This window comes from Heliconius melpomene, chromosome 17 (genome assembly GCF_056956725.1).
Source record: "Heliconius melpomene rosina isolate 202511_hmr_F chromosome 17, ASM5695672v1, whole genome shotgun sequence".
Classification (NCBI taxonomy): Eukaryota; Metazoa; Arthropoda; class Insecta; order Lepidoptera; family Nymphalidae; genus Heliconius; species Heliconius melpomene.
In genome coordinates, this window is record NC_140405.1 from 10,517,262 (window position 1) to 10,530,057 (window position 12,796).

The window sequence follows — 12,796 nt, forward strand, 5'->3', positions numbered from 1 at the left end:
GGAGTATTTTAATCATGGCTATTGAGATGGGGTCAAAATATAGGGGCGATAGATGAATATCATCGTAATTTATTGCGTGCAAATATTCTAAATTTTTTTCACAACCATGAGGGTGCGTGACAAAAGGTTTTAAATTTAGGGTTGTGGGTATCATGACCTCAAGTTCAGTTAGGTTGATTTTGGACGATTTTTTATATTGTAAATAACTTATCTGTATTGTAAACTTCGGATTAGAGATAATTTTCTTTATATTTTTTTTGTCGAGAATTCGTGATTGTATTGATTAGTGGGCGGAACTTAACGTCGCGCTTCGTCTTACTTGAGCGAAGCTTAGAAGATTTTATATAATTACTAGCGGACGCGCGCAGCTTTGCTCGCGTATTTAGGGGTGAATTCTAAAAACCACGAAATATGTGTTCAATGAAATATTTTTAAGAGTCTAAATTTCAAATTTTATAAAAATCGGTGGCGATTTAAAGATTTTTCCATACAAACTTTCAACCCCTTATTTGCACCCTTAGGGGGTGAATTCTAGAAAGCCATGAAACACATGTCCAATTAAATATTTTTAAGAATCTAAATTTAAAATTTTATAATAATCGGTGGCGTTTTAAAGTTTTTTCCATACAAACTTTCAACCCCTTATTTGCTCCCTTAGGGGGAGAATTCTATAAAACGATGAAACACGTGTTCAATTAAATGCTTTTAAAAATCTAAATTTCAAATTTTATAAACATCAGTGCCGATTTAATTTTTTTTCCATACAAACTTTGTACCCCTATTTCACCCCTTTAGGGTTAAAATTTTTCAAAATCCTTTCTTAGTGGATGTCCAGATTACGAAAGTAAACTTTTGTCCAAATTTACCGTTTCTACCATCAGCGATTACGGCTGTGCGTGCGTCTTACCTCAGTCAGTGAGGACAAGTCCTTTTATATATATAGATAATTATATGTTTATACTATTTTCAGTCTCTTGTGTCTTTTAAAATAAACAATCATCTATAATTTAAATAGTCAATTCATAATTCCTTCATGAGAAACGAACCTACAACCGTCCTGTTTAGTCACATGCTCCACTGCGCTACAATAGCCTCAATAACTAAATAACAGTTATTCAATATAGCTATTACCACGATTCACGTTCCAGTTCCGCCATCAGGCACACGGTAGGGTAGGTTTGTCAGTTCACGTCAGGTACAATCTAGCCCGGTGGTAAATTACGGAACCTCACACGCCAATCATCACGAACCAATCTACTGAAGCGACAGTGTATTCGATAGTGTTTCTATTGTTGCAATAATGATATTAGGAGCTCGATGATATTATTATTGTTTGGAGCTTAGTAAATATTAATCATTAAGTGTCTTTTTTAGATTCACGCACATATCAGGACAGACAGTGGGAACCTACATTTAAGACATTCTGTACCTATTAAGACATTTGCGTTTTTCATTGTCTGCCGAATTCTGGAGGCATTGCATATCGTGTGACGTAATTCAACGCCGCGTTTTGCCTCGATACTAGGGAAAATATTTAAAAATAAATATTTCATTTATAATGAGTATATATGTATATTAAGTAATTTTCTATACAGTTAATATCTTAGTATTAACTAACCATAACCAGAATCAACAAATCAAAGCCTAATTTACAAACAAGGATCAAATATTTGAACTTCCGGACATGTGCTCTTAAACTTTCATTCTCTGAAATATGATAACAGATTATTTAATAAACTGTACAATTATACACTTTATTGCTCTTTAAAATAAAGCTTTTAATTGCTTATCTGGACTCTCATTCAAATTGGCAAACGTTAAGATGTTTTGAAAGGAAACATTTGCATCGCGCATGCGTGCTTGGTACTGCAGCTTGGTCAAAAACGTGGTGTAGATCACACTTATATCAGTCGATAGGCGGCCTCTGTAGGGGGTGGTCGCGGTCACCACCGTCTCTAACGCTGTAGACGTAGTGTTGATGTTTTATACGAAAATATAAGTTTGTGATTGAATAATTCTATGTGAATTTTGATATGTAAGTATTGCAATTTTTTGGTAATTTAAAGGCTTATGTAGATGGATTGGTTGTTTGGGTTTTTTTGGATTTTTTTCATGTTTCCACGTGAGATGGTCTTTTGGTATCAATTTATTGTAGAGCTCCTTTTATATTACAAAATTGTAAGTACTATAATTTCATTATTTTCATTATTTCATTATCTTTGCTAAATTTATTTCAAAAGCAACCCACATTACATACTAAACTAAATTCCACTCGAACATCTCGAATAACTTACGTATATTTAGAGAACAATGTGCAAGTATAATATTTAAAGTTAAGCAAAATTTCAAAGTTTCATTTCTCCTGAATTCAAAGTTGAAGTATGCTTTTACAAGCTCTTTTGAATGGTTAAAAGGCTAACGTTAACTCTTAGAACGGTGAGAAACGTAGCTATTACGTTGTATTTTCTTCCTAAGTTAGTTTCTTCATCGTTTTGTATGAGAATATTGCTCTAAGCTTCTCGTAGAGTGTGTTTTTTAAAGCAGAATGCATTTTTCAAATTTTATCTTATCGATTATTAATACCTATAGATTATTTTTATTTATTTATTTGTTGTTATTAGTAATTCCAACTATTAATACATGCAGAATAAAAGTAAAAATTTAAACATAAATGAATTTTGAATATGAATTATTAAATGGCATCACGTGTAATTTTCAAAATAAAATTTCTAAATAATAATAAATTATTCATGTTAATATTGAATTATTACTTTTAATGTAAATTTTCTAGACGAAATAAACAAAAATACATACAAAGCTAATAATTTAAAAAATATAGACAAGAAAAAAATAGGTTATAGGTTAACCTACATATTTTTCTCTTAAAAAATAAATAACCTTAAAAAAATATTAAGCGAATGAAAAAAAGGACACATTAGTTTCACTGAACTTTCATACGTAAATACGATTTTTAAACAGTCATCAAATAAAAGTTGGTCTCAGTACGCCAGCAACTCTCGATATGAAAAGCTTTCGTCTCTACGAAAGCTCCGGTGTCGATTTGTAAACAAACGGCTTACAGTTCCTATTGGTGTTTTTAGTAATTATTTATTACTGAAATTGTGAAAAACCGTGTAAACGGGGCTTTTGGTGTTTAATAAAATTTTATAATGCTATTTTCTATTACTGTAAAGATTTTTTTCTTTATAGAAACGTATTATTATTCATCTATATATATAAAATCGAAAGGTCACTCACTCATCACGAAATCTCAGAAACTACAAGTGTTAGGAATCTCAAATTTTGCATAGGAGTTACTTATAGGACGTAGGTGCTCGCTAAGACGGGAATTTGCAATATTCGACTTCTAAGGGGTTGTTTTTGGGGTCGAAAGTTTGTATGAAACTTCGTTACTACAAATGCTAGGAGTCTCAAATTTTGCATAACGTCACTAGGACGTAGTCATGGAGACAGAAATTAATAATAACATAGTTCACGCGGGTGAAACCGCGAGCGGGCCGCTAGTATATAATATGTTTTTTTAGTATCGAAAATGAAAAAGTAATGCACTTTACTATAATTTGTATGCACGATTATTCTCTGCTTTTAGATACTACGAGCGTTGGACTGTAAATGAAGGTTGTGGATTCAATTTCCGCTGTGGGAAATTAATTACTTTCATTTCTTTGGTGTGGTATGAAAACAAAGTACGTTTGAGTTCCACCACTCAACAGGCAATGTTTCGATAATTAAGCAAAAGATGTGTTTTAACACTAGATTCCCTCTCCTTATCCTTATGAGGGATACAATATGAAGTAAAAAAAAACTGTTTTCTCATATTATTAAATGCTATTTAAAAGGAAAGGAGCTTTACAATTTTTATTTGAAAACATACTAAATTGTAGAACACTTATATATTTTTATACTCATTGGATTTTTTTCATAGAAAGCATAAGCTTCTTACACGTATCGTAAGAGTTCTTCAATAGATATTCCGTATTCATATATGAATTGAGAAAGTTGTATTTTTTTTTTAATGTTATTGCTCTTTGCAATTAGGTAGTAAGATTTTTTATCTATAAATAAAATCTATGATTACTTTAGAGTTGCGTATAATGCATTCAACAAGTGCTATTTATACATACAAAAAGATAAAAATAACAAAAAAAAATATTATAAGCTTTAATTAAATAATTAGCTTTATTTTTACTTGAACTAGATATCTCTGATGGTTGTGGGTTTGATCTCGGCTTGGAAAATAATTTATTTATACTAGTTGTCGTATGATTTTTTGTACCATCTCTCATCTATCCATCTTTAAAATGGCCGGAAAGTGGATAAGATAGTGTATTAAGACTAAATTCTCTCTGTGTTCTCCAAAATAAAAAAAATATTCATGTAAAAGATAAAAAATATACATGATTTTTAGGCAGGTAGCACGGGGGCCTAGTGTTAAAACACTCCGTTTCTATAAAGACACTTCGGCCAACTTTCCGCCGAATTCTAGATGCATTGCGTATTGAGTGGCGGAACTAAACGCCGCGAAAATATTAAATATATCATTTCCTCGATTGGAAACTGAACTCACTACCATCACATTGACAGTCTCGTGAATATTATATAAATATAACATGCATTATTGCCCACGTCGACTTGATATAGCGTGTAATCGTTTTAATTCAGATCGACTAACCGCAAATCGCTGTTCAAATATAAATATCTATAAGTTTCTATGGAAACTCAGATAGTATTTATCGTGGAAATTGAAAATTTACTTAGGTAAAATTAAAATTTTCACGATTAATTATAAAATATATTATAATTAGTTAGGTATATATATGTAGCTATAGTAGTGGATTGGAGGAGATCTTATACCTGTATGTGACTGGCAGTTCAAATTTCAGTTGTGTTTTTTATATTTATTATTTTTTTTAACTGACTATAAAATAATGTTTTCGCTAATTAACAAATGTACGTCATGTAAAGTTACGATTGAAACGGTGCCCCTGCCCTACTACCGGCTCCAATTACTAATAATTGTGAATACTGTATTAAAATCCTTTCGTTTTGTATTAAATTTATTTAACAACATATAAAATTTTTACTTAATTTTCATTTTATCACGAAAAATAAAAAAAAATACGATGACGAAAGGAGCTCCCTGGAACAAAATATATAAGTCATGGTTATGCAATAAATAAAATCCATTTACTGTAATACTAAATCCTCAGTTTATATTACTTTAACAAACTTTTCAACTAAATTAAATTGTAACGGTTCGGTAATGTCGTAAATCTAAATTAAAATTTATAGTAATTATGAAAGCAATTAAAAATTAAAGAAAATAAAATATTTTGTAATTTAGAAGCTAATTACGCTATCAAGATTCATTTGGGACTAGGCTGACTAAACACGGTTATTGCGGGTTCATTTTCCTTTTGCTATCTGTTTCTAAACTCGTTTCCCGCTCACGGCTTCGCCTGCGTGATTATGACTATTTCCATAATTTTCTTTTGGTGGGTAAAGCGATTTTTTTTTATTTGCAGCATCACTTTAAAAGTTTTTGATATTATTGACTATAAACTAATGTAATGTTTTATACGTACTCTTGAATTAACCTGTCTATTAGTGAAAACTACATTAAAATCCATTGCGTAGTCTTAATAATTGAAGCGTGTTTCAGTGGGCGACAAGTTCTAGCTCTGAATAATGAGTAAGTGGAAAATGGAGTGACCGATCACTACACTCTTTTTAGATACCTAGCAAAGTGCGTCAAAAAACAACAAAATTAATATTTATTTTCAAAGTATTACCAGCAAAAAACGTAGGCATAGCTTTATAAACATTTTTATTATATATAATACTTTATATTATAAGCGTTTCGCCTACTTTATGAGAATGTAAGAATCCTACGGCTGAACGCTACGTACGTAGGCAACATTGGTTTCGTAAAATGTGAGTTGAGCATGCGACCGGGTACAGAAAATATTTCTGTTTTATAGAGGTATTCGCTATTTATTGTAGGAAAGATTTATTTTTTATTATGAAAATTGGTCTTTTAAGAGATGCAAGTTCAAATCCTGCAGCCCATTTTAATATTGAATTTTAGTATGTTTTTATATTTTATATAGATTATCTTAAAATATAATAAGCGATTTGTAATTTCTTCGCTTTCGTAACAAAACTGAAAATTTCAATAAAATGAAATCTCAAAAAGTCTAACAATGTTTTAAAAATCTCAAAATTAGGTCCCCTTTGCCTACCCTGCCACGTACTGGGGTTACAGCGTAAAGCCAGAAAACGTAAACAGTACTTCACAAAGCTCACAACAAACCAATTACTTAGATAATATCAGAAAATCCCATAATAAAAACCAAACATAATTACATCCCACCAACAGAATCGATCATTTACCACTTAATAATATAATATAATCCAATATCGGGCGCCGAGAAAGGGAATTTTAAAGCTTAGCAAGAATCCGGATCGAAAGTAAAGTAGCGGATAATCCCCGCACTGAATCCTGGGCCACGCGCTATTTGTTTAATTAACTATTTCTTACTACACATTGTTTTAGAGGAATGTAAACTGATCGGTGCTTTAGTGAAGCTTTTTCGGATATTTGTGGGTGAAAGCTTCTTTGTTTATTTAAGATTAGACAGACTATACGGTTGAGACCGTCGTTCGATTCCCAATTGGGGTGTGAAATATTTAATGTTAATATTTTCTTGGATGGAACATGGAAAACGGAATGTCTTAACAGTGGGTTTCCTTTACCTAATAAGGGGGGCAGAGAGAGAGAGCTGATGATGATGACGTTTTCTTATTATCCCTCATTAGGAACATAGGGCTCTTAGAAGAGATTTCTACTGTTTATGATTCTGTGACATTTTTTAGGGCTTACTAGAATCTTTTCAACCGACTGCTTCCAGGTGCTATAAAGGTGGTCAGGTTTTCTGATAGCAGTGACTGTAGAAAACAACTAAACGTATTGTAAATGAGAAAAATATCATAAAATACTGGAACGTATAAATATAAAAAATATATTTTAGAAAAAAAAAATATAAGTATATGTTTCAACGAAACGTGCGTTCTTTTATAAGAATTATATAGTTTCCTAAGTAAAAAGTCGTGTACCTATAATATCGGATAGAGGTTAAGTCGTAATGTTAGTAGTGAAAAGATGGTTTTTATTTTAAATTCGAGCTAAGTCGAGTTTAGCGTTAAATATTTTTATTATACTGTTTTACTAATTTCACAAATATTACTCATGTATATTTTTTTCAAAACAAGAACTAAGACAAATTACCCTTTGCCTCGTTACAGGAGCCAGGAAAAGAAAATATTGAATATTTAATTTCCCAGAATACGTCAATTCCCTTGTGTTTATCTATATATTGTACCGCTGCGCCACGATGGCTGATAGTTGGAGCTTCAATTTCCTTTTCAGGAAATACATTAGGTATTTTCATTTCCCCACTCTGGTAACAACGAAAAGGAAGAGCGGAGTATCTTCACTCTATGCTGTCTTCATCTTCTCCGCGGTAAATATACATAGGAAAAAGCGAAGCTAAAAAAAGGCTTAAATAAGAACCTGAATGAAAGAAAAAAAAAACACAAACTGACAGATATCAGCTACTGTCAAATATTAATACTTATTTTCTCTAAAGTCATTTGTATGCTAAAATTATATGTTAAAAAAAATATTAGAACTTATGTAAATATCAGTTCGGTACATTAGCATTAGAATATATTGAATTGAAATGGATCTATGGACCTCCTCCTCCTCCTACCTCCTTATATAGATATCTATTACTTTAAATGCATTGCTACTACAATACCCTATAATGCCGGCAGCCGGAACTGTTATTGAACATCAAATTAGTTCTCATTTGGCGTGAATATGCCTTAGTATGCTTCAATTATTTTACTTAGTATATTATTAGTAAAGGCAATATAGATATTCGTTTGGTGTTAGATGAGGCGCGGCGTTAAGTTCCGGTGAATAAACAAGATGCTAACCATGCTGAAGTACTTATGCTAAGAAGCCATTTTTTTTTCTTTCCCAGATTATACATAGGTATAGTTATAATATATTTTTTTCCTTCACGCTGTGAGTAGAGTTAAGATACTCCATTTCCTAATTTTCACCCAATTCTGGCGTTATGTGTTGAGTTGCGAAACTCATCACCGCCAACGGCTTTTGCCTCGATACCAGTGCGAAAAATTGTAAATATTAAAAATATTAAATGTGGTGTCGTGGGACACCAGGTAGGAACGAAGTTCCTTCGGCTAATGTAGAATCGACACAAATTGCAAAAAAAGTCGTTCTCAATTTTTTGTAGGTTTTCTTGATTTTTCTCTTAAATTTTGCTGATTAGTTTTTATTTAACTACAAGAAGGTATTTAGGAAATTCAGTATTTTAGGAAATAATAAATTACTTAAAATAAAAAAACATCGTAATTCAAATTATCAACTAAAAAAAGAAAGAGGGAGAAAGAGAAAGGTATTATACACTACTCGTCTGTGTATGCGACTGTCGCGCCTGCGCACGTCTCATTTAACGGTTTTATTCCACGCATTTTTCTTACGGTTTTACTATCACATTTTTTCAGTTCGGTCACGCAGAGAAATCCCTATCTCCTCCAAGCCTGCCGGAAGGAACTTCGTTCCAAAAATATTTCGAAATGAAAATGGGAAACCCACAATCTGTTGCACTTAGTCACAGGCTTGTACCACTGCGCTATGACTGGCCTCAAAACAAATTACATCGTCCATTGAATTTCACCAAAATGGATGCATTAAGCTTACAATGGAAATTTTTACATGTCACTGTATACTTTCAGGCCATTCTTGTGATAAGATGGAAAGTTACCACATTGAGCTAGTTTGCCTGTGATAAAAGGATCTATTTAGGATGCATTAATGCTCTTAATCCTGTTATTATTTTTTTGTTTAAATTCCTTAGACATTTTCGTATATGACCAAAAGAAGATTATAGTTATAATATCTTATGTTGTTAGCACCTATATATTACTTTTAATAATCTATATATATAAAAGGACTTGTCCTCACTGACTGAGGTAAGACGCACACACAGCCGTAACCGCTGTGCGTAGAAACGTCAAATTTGGACAAATGTTTACTTTCGTAATCTGGACATCCACTAAGAAGGGATTTTGAAAAATTTTAACCCTAAAAGGGTGAAATAGGGGTCGAAAGTTAGTATGGAAAAAAAATAAAATCGGCACCGATTCTTATAAAATTTGAAATTCAGACTCTTAAAAGTATTTAATTGAACACGTGTTTCATGGTTTTCTAGAACTATTTTCATAAGGGTGCAAATAAGGGGTTGAAAGTTTGTATGGAAAAATTCTTAAATCGCCACCGATTTTTATAAAATTTGAAATTTAGACTCTTAAAAATATTTAATTGAACATGTGTTTCATGGTTTTCTAGAATTCACCCCCTAAGGGTGCAAATAAGGGGTTGAAAGTTTGTTTGGAAAAATCTTTAAAACGCCACCGATTTTTATAAAATTTGAAATTTAGACTCTTAAAAATATTTCATTGAACACATGTTTCATGTTTCTTTTAGAATTCACCCCTAATACGTAAGCGAAGCTGCGCGCGTCCGCTAGTCTCACATATAGATGCAAAGCTGTGCCTCGCGAACTGTATGAGGGCCAGAAATTGTAAAATACCATACATACGAGTTTTACTATACACTGCTTTACTCAGCTATATGCTTCATCGCGTAGCAAGTTGATCAGAGAGAGCCTGGTGTCAAGAATCTCCTTTCTCCGCTTTTCGACCGAATTCGAGTACTTGCACTTTGTACACCAAGGTAGAGTTTGAGAATTAAACTCCCAACTATGACGTTTATACAAAACTCTATGAATGTACCACTATAATGTCGACAGAGATATCTTTTAATTCTTTCTATAAAAAAAAGAATGTTAACCAAGTTTCATATGAACTTCTTTACAATTTCTAACATAATTATAAAATAAATTGGCTATTTCATAAATGATAATAGCCTCGTGTTACACTTACGTGTACGACTCATGTTGTATTCATGTTAGATATTTTTTATAATAGTAATTATGTAATAAAATTTGAATAAAATAATGGGAAAACCTTTTAAATCATACTAATATTATAAATGTGAATATTTGTGAGGAAGAATGTTATTTCCATTTTTATGCAAAAAACATTGTATAGATTTAGATGAAACCTTAATATTAAATCGCTTATATTAATATAGAGATTTTGTATGATTTAACTATATTAGGACAATAATAAATTTAAGAGGTTAGTCGTGCTGTAGGGGCATAAGCGTGAATCTGTAAATGCGACAGGTTGTGGATTCGATTCCATTCGAGCAAATGAAATATTTAATATTTTCACTTTCCCTTCTTTTTTCGCCCCCGTCCTGCGTCGTTGGAAAAGCGCAGTGTTGATTTCCCCTACTTAACTCGCAATGCCTCTAGAATTCGGCGAAAAGTGTTTTAATGAGAATAGAGTGTCTTAACACTAGGCTTCCAGATTCCCTCTGCCTATCCTACCATGTGCGGCATACAGCATGAACAAAAAAAAAAACATTCCTTTTCAATAATAATCGTGAGAAACGATTAGTGAAAACAGCATTAAAATCTACGATTTAAAATGCAACATGGGTTTAAAATATAAGTATGCAACGATAAACAAAAGCGACCTTTTTATACTATAGAAAAATATGTTACACAAATACTTAAATAAGATAAAAATAAAACAAAAAATAAAAGACAGAAGATGTCTCGAATTTATCGTTAAAGATTTAGAAAATGACGTTATATAAAGAAAAAAAAAGATAGACTCATCTGATTTATGTGATAGAAAATATAGCTGCCGTCGAATGTAACGGCGCATTATTTTCTTACAAGGAAAGTGATAACATTATAGAAGATTTTTATAATAAACTAGCTTTTACGGGGGGCTTTGCCTGCGTGGCATATTCTAAGTTCACGGATAACTCTGACTACAGGTACAGTAGGATACCTTAAAATTGATTAATGTAATAAACACAAAAAAAAAATTCAATTCGAATCAACAGTTCTTGAGGTTAGCGCATTCAACTAAACAAACATTTAAGCTGTATAATATTAGTATATTTATAGATAACATATTTATTTATTTTTGTAATAAGGCCAAAGTAATAGTGGCCTGTACTGGGTAAGCCGTTCTTCTTATACCTATTGAAAAAAAATATATAAAATATTTTTTACAGTTACTCAATAATTACAAATTTAATTTAAAATATTTACAATATCATATTATATTACAATAAGTTTTAAATTTTCCCATTAGAAAAAATATAATAATAATATTTTTCCTTTGCAATATAAACTTTAAAAATCTCGATTCGATGTTTAATCGATTCATCAATTTCTTACCAGTAAATACAACATTAGAACATTCTTTGTTCACAAAAGTCCATTCAAATAACGTATTGATGCATTTAATCGACTTAATTTGGACTAAAGCTTCTATATCCAATAAGTGCTGGATTTTCTTAAATAAATTATACCGGCGTCGGTATTAAAACCGATCTCTATTTACATTATCTTAGCTTATTTTTAAAATGCAGTCGACTGAATTAAATCTTTTAAAAGCATTTTGTTCGAATACAAAAGGAAAAGTGATATATTATGTACATACAAACATACATAAGTGATAAATATCATTTTTTTAATTTTCAGAATAAATGTTTCAATAACCAGTCTTATTATTTAATAGATTAATTATTAATAAGCTGCTTATAATATAATAATAGATTCACTCCATTTTCCGAGAAAATTGCGTATTATGTGGTGGAACTCTACGCTACGCATTGTCTTGTTACCAGTGTCTGATAAATAAAGTGTGGCGATAAACGCTGCTACAAAAACAAAATTTCCCGAATTAAATTCCAGCCTACGACCTTTTAGAATACCAAACATTTTCTAATTTTATCACAAATGTGTCTAGACAGAAACAAATTCTAATCGTACTACCAAAATATTTTGGGAAAAAAATTATTAAGTTTTCCTGTCATGACAATAACGTATTCTACTAAGAAAATTGCCGATATCACACCCTCGCCTTCCAACACGTGTAACTGCCAGTTTTGCGCCAGTCATTGGGTTATAAGAATAAAGGAATAAAGAGAGCGATCGTGAATTTTTTCACATATTTGTGTATCATATATTAATAGAGGCTGTCATGGCGCAAATGTACAAGCTTGCAACTGTACAATCGGCGGTCTTGGGTTCTATTCCCACGCGGGGAATGAAATTTTTATTGTATCGATTTCCTTGCTCTGGTAACTGGGCAAAAGCGTGGCATTGAATTCCGCCATTCCACACGCCGTGCCCAGATAATTCCACCGAAAGTGGGGAACGGAAGTTTTATTAGGAATTACGTCTCTTAACATCGGGTTCCTAGATTACCTCTGCTCATATTCATGTGCAGAATACAGAGCGAATGAATTGTTAAAGAGGAAAAAGACCACTTTTCTATTTTACCGCCCACCCACTATTGCATCATTTCCCATTTTTACCATTTTTCATCATTCTTTGTTTCTAAATATCCTATCCACTTGAAAACAGTCTTTATTTTTTAAATTATTCATATTTTGCATAAATATTATATTGTATAATATATTTAATATTTTGGTTAAAATTATTTCAATAATGAATACCAGTCTTAGACTCCTAAGGCCCGAGGGCTATACATTAATTAGCATGAACACTGCAAAGTGAATATAAATTTCGTT

The 12,796-nt window shown here is 31.6% G+C and overlaps 1 protein-coding gene across 1 annotated transcript in view; it reads left to right on the top strand.

The window, feature by feature from the left end:
* The first annotated feature begins 1,898 nt into the window (after window positions 1–1,898).
* Window positions 1,899–12,796, top strand: part of LOC146530240 (protein O-mannosyl-transferase TMTC1-like) — a 136,005-nt gene continuing 125,107 nt past the window's right edge. The window contains exon 1 of the mRNA XM_085201279.1: window positions 1,899–2,035. The gene's annotated coding sequence lies outside the window, so the exon portion shown is untranslated. The remainder of the gene's footprint in view (window positions 2,036–12,796) is intronic.